We start from the raw sequence: 12833 nt of genomic DNA, 5'->3' as shown, positions 1-12833 counted from the left end.
ACACCGCGCGCTTCACTACGCTTGGATTATGATCGCTGATGTGTTCTCAAACTGCAAATTATCTTCTGACTTCTGAGCAAACTTCTGAGGACTGAGTTCCTGTGTATAATATCCAGTAGAAGGTCATAATCATAAGTCATAAATCAATAATGTTTGTTAGGCGTAAGTAATGCCTGGTGGAAATATTCACGCATGTATTCCCAAAAGGGGTAGGTAGAGCACGTGGAACTGCCCGATTTTAAAACTTTTTGGTCAAATAACGGGTTGAAAGAAACAGAAATTTTCTACCACATTTTCAAGGCAGGCTCATAAATTATCTCTTACAATTACTAGAATGTTTAAAAGTTTGTTCTTTTTTATATATCTGCTGTTAGGTGTATCTATTTGGTAAATATATTTGTACAAAGTTACAAGAGTTTTTCAATAAACTAAGTTCAATTACGAAATTGATAAACGAATTTTCTTTTCTTATTAGGACTATTCTGTATATTTTTAGCTGCTGTTTTATATAATGAATGAACGGCAAAATTGAACAGACAATTATGCAGCGGTTTAAGTTGGTAGAGCTACTAGCGCTTATCTTGACAATGTATAAAAAATCCCATACATAAAGAAGACCCGGCATAACGTGCTCAGTGCAGGTACTCTGCTGAATAAATTATTGATATTGATTTCATGATTTTCCTTTCAGGTACTCGTCAGTTTGCTAATACTAAATAAACAGAAGTACAGTAAGTTTGGAGGATCACCTTTATTGGCAGCTTTTTTTTAAACAATGGTTCCCAATGGATGTGAGTCGAATCAGTCGAAAAATAAACGTAAAACTTGAAACCAATCAGATTTTTGGCACAAAGCGGTTAATTATCTGTAAGTAGTCCGTCTCGCGGACGAGGTACTACATACTGTGGTACTGATGTGCTAGTCCTAACACTCGTGTGCTAGGCATACAGGTAACTACAATTCAAAATAAAATGTTATTGGTAACTACACTAAGTACAATATGTCTAATCGTAAAAAAAAACATTCACGTAATTTTGATCCTAAGTAATTTTCTCACACATTCATTATCATTATGATGCCAATGCAATGTCAATAACACGCCAGGTTCCCACGCTCTTCTAAATAAACTTACCTAATCTTATTTTTCTTGCCATGTTGAGACAGGACATTCTTAGATAATAAATGATACTCCCTAAATAGTAGTATGTTCTCTCATAGTTCGTAATGCAATGGTAGATAAAAAGTTCCCTCAGAATTTAACAATAAATACTTCAATTACTTTTCAGTTTCCGAAAAATACTCAAAACTCCTTCCACGAATTTAGGGCAATTTTATCGTCGTTTGCCTTCCACACACTCGTAACTTTCCCGAGCGTTGATCGAATTACCAATAAAGGAAAGTAACGATCAATAGGTATACGACGACAAAACCATATCGTTTATTTAATTTTAAGCAAATTGAACCATATTCTCCGCTACTTAAATGCAAACTTATTTAAACTTGCCATGTCGAAGTGTCATAGGCGTTTGTAATATGGATCAATGGAGGAAAGTCTGATAAATGACAATAGTGACATAGGTATTATTTGCAAGTCTGCTCCATTGGACTTAAGGAAAGTCGAACCTAACAACAAGCTATTACTCTGTCTTTTCAAAATCTTGCAAACCGCTCATAAAATAAAATACCTAATATTGATATGTGTGGTTAGATGTGGAATGTGAAACTTATAGTTATTATCCCACCAGAAACATAACCAATAATCATGTAAAATATTGTCAAAACGAGATCCATCGAGGTCAAAAAGTTAGAATAGAAACTTCTAGACCTACCTTCTTCGACAAGAGAACTTAAATTACTATCGACTTAAAAAAACACGGTGTGCCGCTGCATCAATTTTGTTCTTCTGTCATTTAACATATCGTAATTCAAACCCGTAACTCTAACCGTCGCGTTGACCGCATTGGTTCACCGTTACTTGTCACAATAGTCAAGTCTCTTGGTAATACTTGCCCCTTCCCGTCTAAGAATTACTTAATAGTAATTAATAACGTAAATAAAATAAATATTCTTCTTCAGATATGTAAATTGTTTAACTTTATTGTCATTGCTGTATTTTACTATTTCTGTAATCACAGTAAGAATAATATTATTGTAAAATAAAATATATCGTTGGCGTTGTAGTTCAGTACGGAGTAACGGACTAAGATTAACACAAAATAGAGTTTGTTTGTCAATTCCATTTCCCATTCGTCCTGTTATAGTTAAGTTTTCTGACGATTTTAAATATTCATTTAGAATAGCGACAGTAAAAGGTCCGAAGGGTGAGATTATTGACATCGGTTTTTTGCTAAATTAAGAATTTGAAACACTAGGAAGGGTCGTGATCAGGGTATTAATATTAAATATTCTTCATAGCGATTATTGGTATTGTATTCTAGTCCATTCTTACTGTCTTAAATGGCTTAATCAGGAAGTTCAGTGAAAACTTTCCCCTAGAAACCTCCCACACATAGTCAATAAACAAGAGCCACACACGCTGCATACATTCCAGACGTTTATAGCTCCATCTACAAACAATACGTGACTTCAATTACCTACTAAATTATTTTTGGGAGCAACGGCTGAGTAAAAAAAACAGCGGCGTGTTTATAGTAATCCTTTAAGGGGCCATCCTTTAAGATGTACTACTCAATATAACTAGTCGTCTTCAATATTAAGGTAATGCCCTGCGCCAATGACCTCCGATTTGAATCCATTGATATTATGATAGTTTCTAAAGCCTATTATATTAACAGCATCGTCTTTAGACAAAATAGTATATCATAATTGATTTATTCAGTAGCACAGATAGTTTACAACAATCAGGTTGGTGCCTCTTTTTAAGTATAAAAAATACCTGTGTCAAGAGACACCGCTCCTCCATCAAGATTAGCTACAATGTTAATAATTACTTCACAGCTCAGCTTGTTTTAATTAGTTTATAATTAAAATCTCCTTTGATTTTTTAGAAAAGTCAAAGGTAAATCCATAAATGTCGCTTTCATGTAACAAACACCCTGCACTAAAATAAAATTTCGATAAAAGTGTTTTTTTAGACCATGTTTAAAAATATCATAAAAAATAAGGCTCTTACGAATAAAGATCAAAGACTGAAGAACCGATGGGACGTTGGTATCAATTCAATACAATTATATCTGTACCTAGTCCAAATTTAGGAGTTTCAACTCAAAACTTGACAAAAATCGATGAATAGCGTGTTGGAGCCCCTTAATACCAATGTAGTGTAGACCCTTTTCTACTTCGGGTCTACTTTTCTCTGCAGCTGTCTGTACAATTTTAATTCCAACTAAATCAAATTTACTACAAAAAAAGCGATGTCTTAAGTACTTACTGGATTTGTCCTTTGCGGCTCTTACAATTAGTATTCGTTACTGTAAGTAACATTTAAGCGCACCACACACATAGCGCGGGCGCGGGCGGGTGCGTGCGTCTGCGGGCCCGCCGCGCGTTGTGTTAGCCAGTTTATAATGTACATCCACACACACAGCGCGGGCGCGGGCGGGTGCGTGTATCAGCCACACCACACGCGCCCGCCCGCGCCCGCGCCCGCCCGCGCCCGCGCCCGCGACACAGACAGAGAGCGGGTGAGGCGGGTAACGGGCGGTAGCTTTTTCGTAATTCATTGGTTTGCGTATAAGCTCACACACAGCGGGCGTGCGCGGGTCGGGCGGGCGCGTGCATTTCATGGCGTTTGTATTTATTTACAAAGTTTGTATCCTGTTTCGTGTGAAAATTTGTGTCCTGTTGTTTTGTTTGTTTGTATTTGTATCCGTGTGATGACGGGTTAAGAATTTCACCACCCCCTTTCTTCCCGTGGGTGTCGTAGAAGGCTTATGCTTATATGGGGTAAATTGTGGCGTAGGCGAGAGGCTGGCAACTTATCACTGAAATGTCACAGTTTAGTTTTCTCTCAACCCCTTATTTGCCAAGAGTGGCACTGTAACTTTAACAGTTTCATGTGCTCTGCCTACCCCTTTATGGGAAACAGGCGTGACTGTATGTTGTTGTATCCTGTTTGTATATTTTTGCACTCAATGTTTCATGTAACTCTTCAAAGGCTGCCTTTGACATGTGAAAATATTTAAAAAATCTATGTTCATATGTTTCCAGTTCTCTACACAGTCTAGTAGTAGTAAAACACTTTATTGTACCAGAAAATAATACAACACACAGGAAAAAGAGCTTATTATAAGTACAAAGACGAACTTATCCCTTTAAGGGATCTCTTCCAGTTAACCTTTGAGCAATTGAGGGAGAATTGGAGATGGTAGGCATACAGTACAAACGGCGCAGGAAACGGATTTTAGGTAATAATAAATTATAACTTACACTAACATGCAATATATACGAATAAATACATAATATACAACTATACAAATAAAATAACATAAATATATAATATATAAATTAAATATATATTTACATAATAAAAACTACAACTACAAAACCGCATACATCCAATACCTTAGTCTTCATCAGAGAGCCAAAGCTTTTTTAGATTAGCCTTCAGTCTATGGTACTCTCCAAATATTAATCGTTTCATATTAATTTCCTGAACCCGGATTTTTTTTTCTTTTGCGAACTTTATTCCTCAAAACAAGCAGAAACAATAATTCCTCGTCTGTGTCCGTATCTTCTGACATCTTGGAGCAGACTGCCAACGATCGATGGTGGATGGGATGGGAAACCCGCGTCGGGCCCGCCGCGCCCGCGCCCGCGCTCTGTGTGAAGGGTTTGAAAAACGCACCCGCCCGCTAGGACCCGCGGCGGGCCCGCGCCCGCGCCCGCGTGTCCTCATCACAAAAAATAAGCAACGTAAATTGCTTGTTTTTGTATTCAGTTTGGTACTCAGACAACGATATATGTAATATACAAATACCTATATACATATTAGGAAATATCCATGACTCAGGAACAAATATCTGTGCTCATCACACAAATAAATGCCTTTACCGGGATTCGAACCCGGGACCGCGGCGTAGCAGGCAGGGTCACTACGCGCTAGGCCAGACCGGTCGTCAACTAGTTATGTAACACTATGGTCAGCTAAGGCCTGATTCGTAACGGATTTGTCAAATTCAGAGTGCTTTTTCTTGTATAATTTCTAGCTTACATTATATATACATTACACCATTCAAATTGCCAGATTCACAAAATTATTATGTTAGAATCATGTTTAAAAGCAATTCTCAACTAACTAGATAGATAAAATTAAAGTGATCGCTGAAAATAATTCGGCGACAAATTGCTGTCAAAAACTTGATTCCTGTTGACGAAACTTGCATTTAAATCATTTTCAACACTACCAGGCAACCAACATTATACCTTATCTGAAAGGCAATTTCTTTACGATTCCTATGAAACAATGATAATGTAGATGAGTCTCCAAATATCCACTTTACTAGGAATTCAGTCGATGCAGTGTCCGTTACTAAGCATTTAAAGCAAAGTAACCACTTTTCGATAAAAAATCTACAACAAAAACTGCTGAACGAAGCTGTTCGCAGATTTTATTTAATAATATGATCTTTCAACTTTATTCTGACAATAGCTGGATATCATCCACCACAGCTATGAAGCCAGCAGCCTGCTAAAGCCAACGCTCTTCAAATCGGGTAAAAAACTTAATTTAACGAAGTCTCATAGTATTCACCTATTAACCGGAATAGGATGGAGTGTCTAAGAAATTCATTCATTTAAATGACACCAACCATAAGCCACCAAAATATTTTAAAAAAGATAGTCCTTGATAGGACTAAAACTAAGAATGTGTCGAAAAACACTGTCGGATGTACGATGGAGGGCATACAACAAAACTTACAACATGAGCGAGGAGAAATGGAGAATGATGAATTTACTAATAAATAATAAATTTTAAATACATTTTAAACACATTATAGAAAAACATACTTTGATTCGGCCGGCTCTGGTACCGTTAAAACAGTTTTGAATTTGACAAATCCGTTACGAGTCAGGCCTTAGTTTGAAACTTTTGTTTTAGGCTGTGACTTGTATCACAGCTAATTTATCGGAAAACGAGGTGCATGTGTCTTTAAATTACAATCATAACTCCTTTTTACGGCCGTTATACTGAATATAAGTAATTAATTACAAACAAACGCATTTAGACTTTTATTTGAATCTATAAGTTTCATTTAATAGACTTTGCTATTTTATTTATTGCCTATACAAATGACATATCTCTGTCTGTCATTGACATCTGCCTATTCTTTCGAGGAAAGTGATTAGAAAGTGTTCCCATCGTTATCGGGCAAAACAAAGACAGCCAATTTTACAATCTTACTTCGAGGCTTAATGAGCCAAATCGAGTATCTTTTTTTTTTATTTATTTTGCGACACGAACCATTGACCCGCCAATTGTTTATAATGTGCTGTCTTTTTCATAGCGGACTATGTAAAGCGGCGTATAGTATTTATATAACAAGTTGCGTATAATAAATAAGAGTTCGAATTCTGGGTCCACCATCACGTTGCTACACTCTAAAAAAAATTGGTTGCTTCTGTCAATATTTTGGTCGTCGTAGTCAAGCATCTTGATTCCATACGAGCCTGATAAGATCTTAGACAAATCAAAAAGGTCATTTTGATTGCTCTTAAATACTGTTGCAACGTAACTGAGCCGATTAAGATCTTGTTCAATAATTCCATGAAAAATAATTATGCTAACCAAATTACCTTAGTAAGTTCAACCAAGGATCGAATCAACCTATGTTATGCCTAACAAGTTAATAATTGATTCAAGGTGTACAATGGTTAGGAATAACAAAACACCCAAGTTATCAATCATACATTCCCTTATTGTTTTTAGTAATCAGCTTTATTTGAATTATACACGGTGTTTCCGGTATCACTCAAAACCTCAGCCACCCCAACTGATTTTTATTTTTTTAAACTCATCTAGAGTATTCATCTTTTAATCTGATCGTTACTTTTTTTTTAATTGAATTTTTAATTTTCTGTACAGCTCTACTTGACTTTTAGCTCTACACTCAATAAAATAATTGCTAACTACCATCATAAACCATAAGACTATTTATTTGTGTACGTTACTGCAACGATAGAAGGTTTACCAATAGACAGCTAAGATGTCACTGTAAAACACTTTAAAGCTTTGTCACAGTAAACTTCAAATTGGACAGGTAATCGCAGTAAGCACAAATAAACTCAATATTCAAAATGACAAGGTTGTAATTAGGTACGAGTTCAATTTGTTATGACTTATGATAAACATTAAGATTTAACTGACAAACAACGTCAAACTGTAACACTTCAGAGGTTACGCATCTCCATAGTTTCTAACGTATTAAGCTGCAAGTAGAGGGATGGATAAATGGAAAACGTAATGCAGTATAAATTCACAACACTGAGCCCTAGAATGGAGTTTAAAGTATAAAAACATACCGGTAAAATTCTGATGCCGGAACTGATGCACTAGTTTGCTATTTTACACATATTTCGTAGCCATATGGCCCTGCAATTTTAAGCTGTACTTCCCTTGTATTACACCACACAGTTTTAATCTCATTTGGTTTAGTATTCACTCACTTTTCGTAATAAATTCACTTTGTTTTGGAGACCCTGCGTGGGTTAGATGTGTTCTGTCACTTCTGACAGTTTGACGTTTATAAACTGGTTGGGGAAGATTTGAGTCACATAAATACCCGTTCAATGAAAGTTTTTTTTTCTTGTCGGAGAAAATCTGATTTCATTTTCATTAAGATAAATTAACATTATAACATGTAAAGTAATTCTAGGATATTGGTTTGCAATAAAATTTAGCTAATAGTTTGGTTTTGTTTTTCTTCTGCGGCGTTAGTCGTGTTCTCATTTGTCTATGATATGGTCATTAGCAAAGGTGACTATTTGCATTACGGGGTTGAAGATTCGTTTAATGTAAGTTAATTTTTTCTTTCCATACAAAAATACTTAGAATTTTAAAATGAGGGGTATGTTGTTATTTGTCTTAATTTTTGGTGAAAGTTTTCACAATCTAATATTTCCTTTTCTTTGGTTGGATACGTGGCTAAGGTCTCGGGCCACCATTGAAATATTGTCATTGCCTGAAGTGAATCGTAGCTGACAGCATGTGAAATTTTGAGATAGTTAATATCCCAGGCAATCTATTCATTCCGGGGTATGTTTTAGTGTTCAAAGAGTGCTTTGTTTTCTTTATTGTGTGGTCTTCACGTATTAATCAATATTTTGTTCTTTTAGCCGAGCCCGTTAAACTCGATTAACCTAAAAATGTAAGCCGCCCTTACAAAGAAAAGTAAACAGCCAGTTTATTTCGGTGAGTTTTGGTAATAAAACAAGTGTTGCTCGGAGGTTATTCCTTCATGTTCTTTGTCCAGAACACCGTTTCTTATTATTTTGTATTACCTTTCCAGCCTTCAATCTTCCCATCGCTGCCACGTGAGAACGTGACGGTGACATCCAGAGGAGAATAAGGAAAACACCCAGCCTTTCTGGTAAGTGGTTTTATCTCTGTTACACCAAAAACCCCTAAAAGCAACCCCGCGATTAAAAATATAGAATTAATTAAAACAACAAGTTACCGATTTCCAAAATTATCTCACCTGGTTATTTTGTTTGTCCACCAGGGTGTTTTTATCCGGGTATATGTTCCCCATACTATCCTGCTACTATCCTGGTATTATGTCCTGAACTGGAGTTAGCAGTTTGCTGCCAAAACTACTCGTGAGAGAAACCGCCCAAGTTTGTGAAACGGATTAATACCTAGGATATTTTACATTTATAACATAGCATTTTTAATTAAGGATATCCATCCAGGAATAAGACCAATATAATTTTGTGGAGCGATATAAATACATATATTTCCTGTAATAAAACTTAAATTAAATACTTCCACCTCCGTTAGACTGTACGGTGGTGATAGAAAATAAGAACTTAGTGAAGGTTGTTTTTACAATAAATTAATTAAATTAGTTATAGTTGTTTCTTTCAATTGCGATCATTCGTTAGCTAAAAGAGTGAGGAAAGGGGCGCTCTAAAAACTTAAATTTGTTCTTTAGTACTTTCGTCAACAAGTTTCAATATAAATACCTACCTCATTCTTTGCTCCCAGGCGAACGATATCCCATGACCCTGCTCGAGTTCTTTAAATTAGCTGAGGCATAAATAAAACGGGTGTCCGAACTTAGCCACATAGAAATAAAGTTATTATCCGAACTTACCCCAACCTATGTGCATAGGTGAAAGACACTGTTACATGTTTCTAGGGACCCCTCTGTGGTGCCGAACATTATAAAACTAGTAGCGGAAAAAATAATCGTCCAAGTAACCGGCCAGTATTAATACCCCTAAATACTGAAAAAAGGTAAACAACCTCTAGCAATGCGATATACACAATGTTGTATTACGAGTACAATAGAATGGGCACGTAAAAAATAACTAATAATACTAATTTAAATAAAAATATTACCCCCATCAAGATATAGCTCAATCGATTCTACTCTCGATTCTGAACAAACTGTTTTCAGGTTTTTAGTGTTAAGTGAAACACGGTGTATAAGATCGTAATTGTAGTGATTAACATAACGTCAACTAAGAGAAAAGTGCTCTTAGTTGGTCTTAATTTTTTAGAGTGTACGATTGGCTCATTATTTGATACTTAATTAAGACAGCAGTTACAACCCTAAAATAATATATAAATATAGCTTAGTATACAACATTTTTCAGTTATGCATCTTCGAAAGACTAAATACTTGAAAATTTACAGCAGTATATTGTGGATAACACAGTACGTGTAAGGTGACGGATGCAGCATCATAGCAGTTGACAGGAAGCAAAAAGCTGAGACCAGCGGGGTCAACGTACCGCAGCTCGGAGTAGTGCGGAGTGAGCTGCTCGTTGTTGATGGATATCGATAAACAAGTCACGTTATCGTACGTGTTATCACGATCATTATTTGTTTTATTTATTTAAACTTTATTTTCCAATTATAATATTGGACTACCGGTCATCATCATCATCATCATCATGTCAGCCCTTTATCGCCCACTGCTGAGCATAGGCCTCTCTTCTAGTACGCCATGTATCCCGGTCCTGAGCTAGTCTCATCCAGTTGTGACCCGCAACCTTGCGGATGGCGTCCACCCAACGAGCTAACGGATGCCAAGCGCTTCTTACGTCTGTAAGCGGCCACCATTCCGTTAACATTTTAGTTCACCTACCATCACTCTGCCTAGCAACATGTCCCGCCCAACTCCATCGGTCAACTCACCGGTCAACTATAGTTAAGTAATAAGTATTGAAAGTGAGTGGCTGAATGAAATAGGCTTAGTCGGATCAAATCTATAAAATGGGAATAAGAAATTTCAGCAGCGGATCCGTTGATGGTATTTCATGTTCATGCACATAGAACAAATTTCCCAATTGACAACGTTTTTAATTTTTCAATGTCCCTAAATCAAAAACCATTTCGAGATATACGCCAAAAATATATTTTTTAATTTTTTTTTTCATATTTTTAGTAAAAAAATCTTAAAAATAGTTTTAACCCTTAAATGCATATTGTTGCCATTTGGCTACAATGTATGTATATTTTGTATGTATGTATGTATATTTTGGCTAGTTTATAGCCAAAATATTATCTGGACTTTTTTATTTATTTTTCTTAGATCCTACATCTCAATTACTAAATAAAAACATTATTTCCAACCATTTAAGAAAAAATGGCGGAAAAGTGTGAAAAAACTGGATGATGGTGATTTTTAGTACATGATTCAGGCAGATTTTTTCAGAGTTAGTAACTATTTTATGTTTAATCATTTTATCATAGGGGTTTCTCAAATAGTGTACCTTTTTAATAGTAGTAAAAGTTTTCTTATAAATTTTACTAGTAATTATATATTTATATAAGTAAGATTTAGCCTATTTTACTTCTAACACTGATTTAGTATTAAAATCGATGTTAAATATTTTTTTATTATTTTTCCTAGAGTCAGAAAACCATTGTCTATCATATTATTAATTTCTAGTTAAAAGAAAAAAATCATGCATTTAAGAGCGCTATGACAAAAAAAGGCGATATATTGTAAAATGCACAATATTTATCGACAAAGTTGTACACTTTACTCATACTAAAAGACAGTGAAAGTACTTGTTTCAGTTAGAACATCTTATTAACTGTCGGTTAAATAAAAAACATAACCATTCATCAGTATATAAATAATCTGCACAATGTGCTTAAACTGCTGTTATCCATTTGTCGTTATAATATTTTATCATGATTTTTTGCCAATTTTTTGAAAACTAGCCTTCCTGTCGCTATTTTACCGGCGACGGACGCCTGCGATTTCAGTGCCGCGCCGGAGCTCGAGGAGGTAAGACGTATGTCGCTTTGGTCTCCGAGTTTTCATCGCAAACGTCGAGAATATTTATTGTTGTGTGGGTCGGACGCCTTGTTTCTACACGGGCTATCCTCGCATTGTGTGTGTGTAAACAGCGACCAACGAATTTGATCCTAGATCCGTAAATATTTGCTTTTGTAATACTTTGTTATGTTTAAATGTTAAAGTATTACAACGTTGTGATGATAAAAATGTGAAAATTACAATACGGTCAAGATGATAAGACACATCAAGATGGTACTCGGGATCTGATGATGGAGCCAGAAAGTGGTCACCAGTACCAGTGAACCATGTAAGTAAACGACTTCGTGTTTAGGCTCGTTGGGTTCGTCTCAACAAGACCTTTGACAAGAGGTGGTACTCAGGGTCTGATGATGGAGCCAGATGGTGGTCACCAGTACCAATGAACCATATAACTAAACCCAGAGATGGGGAAATCGTAATCGATTCCGGATTACACGATTACTTGATTTTACTTTGTAATCTGACACTACTGGGTGTCAGATTACTTGTAATGTAATCAAGTGAAACGGTAAATTACCATTACATGTAAAGGAATCACTAATCATCTATACAATCATTACTATTACCAATAATTCGGAATCATAGTCGATTCAAAATAACTCAAATTATTGACTTGATTACTTTCAGATTACGAATATGTAGTACCTCAGATTGCTGACTGTCACTTTGACACAAAAGTCGTCATGGGTGTCGTAAAATAGGTTTTAGGAGGTGCTGATTCCAAAATTAATGACTAATGTTCAATCTGACATTGCTGACTGTCACTCTGACACAAAAGTCGTCATGGGTGTCGTAAAATAGGTTTTAGGGGGTGCTGATTCCAAAATGAATGACCAATTTGGAATCTGACATTGCTGACTGTCACTTTGACACAAAAGTCGTCATGGGTGTCGTAAAATAGGTTTTAGGGGGTGCTGATTCCAAAATTAATGACCAATGTGGAATCTGACATTGCTGACTGTCACTTTGACACAAAAGTCGTCATGGGTGTCGTAAAATAGGTTTTAGGAGGTGCTGATTCCAAAATTAATGACTAATGTTCACTCTGACATTGCTGACTGTCACTCTGACACAAAAGTCGTCATGGGTGTCGTAAAATAGGTTTTAGGGGTGCTGATTCCAAAATTAATGACCAATTTGGAATCTGACATTGCTGACTGTCACTTTGACACAAAAGTCGTCATGGGTGTCGTAAAATAGGTTTTAGGGGGTGCTGATTCCAAAATTAATGACCAATGTGGAATCTGACAATGCTGACTGTCACTTTGACACAAAAGTCGTCATGGGTGTCGTAAAATAGGTTTTAGGGGGTGCTGATTCCAAAATTAATGACCAATGTTCAATCTGACATTGCTG

The 12833-nt window shown here is 36.0% G+C and overlaps 1 protein-coding gene and 1 long non-coding RNA gene across 5 annotated transcripts in view; both read left to right on the top strand.

Annotated features, from left to right (window-relative positions):
* LOC125239781 (protein MTSS 1) overlaps positions 1-12833 on the top strand; it is a 166847-nt gene that overhangs the window by 28527 nt on the left and 125487 nt on the right. The window lies entirely within an intron of this gene.
* Positions 7408-9028, top strand: LOC125239855. The gene is made up of 2 exons (XR_007178569.1): positions 7408-8215; positions 8296-9028. It is a non-coding gene; the product is annotated as an uncharacterized LOC125239855 (long non-coding RNA).

This window comes from Leguminivora glycinivorella, chromosome 2 (genome assembly GCF_023078275.1).
Source record: "Leguminivora glycinivorella isolate SPB_JAAS2020 chromosome 2, LegGlyc_1.1, whole genome shotgun sequence".
Lineage (NCBI taxonomy): Eukaryota > Metazoa > Arthropoda > Insecta > Lepidoptera > Tortricidae > Leguminivora > Leguminivora glycinivorella.
The sequence above is the reverse complement of the archived record's forward strand: the minus strand, read 5'-3'. Positions and strand labels throughout refer to the sequence as shown.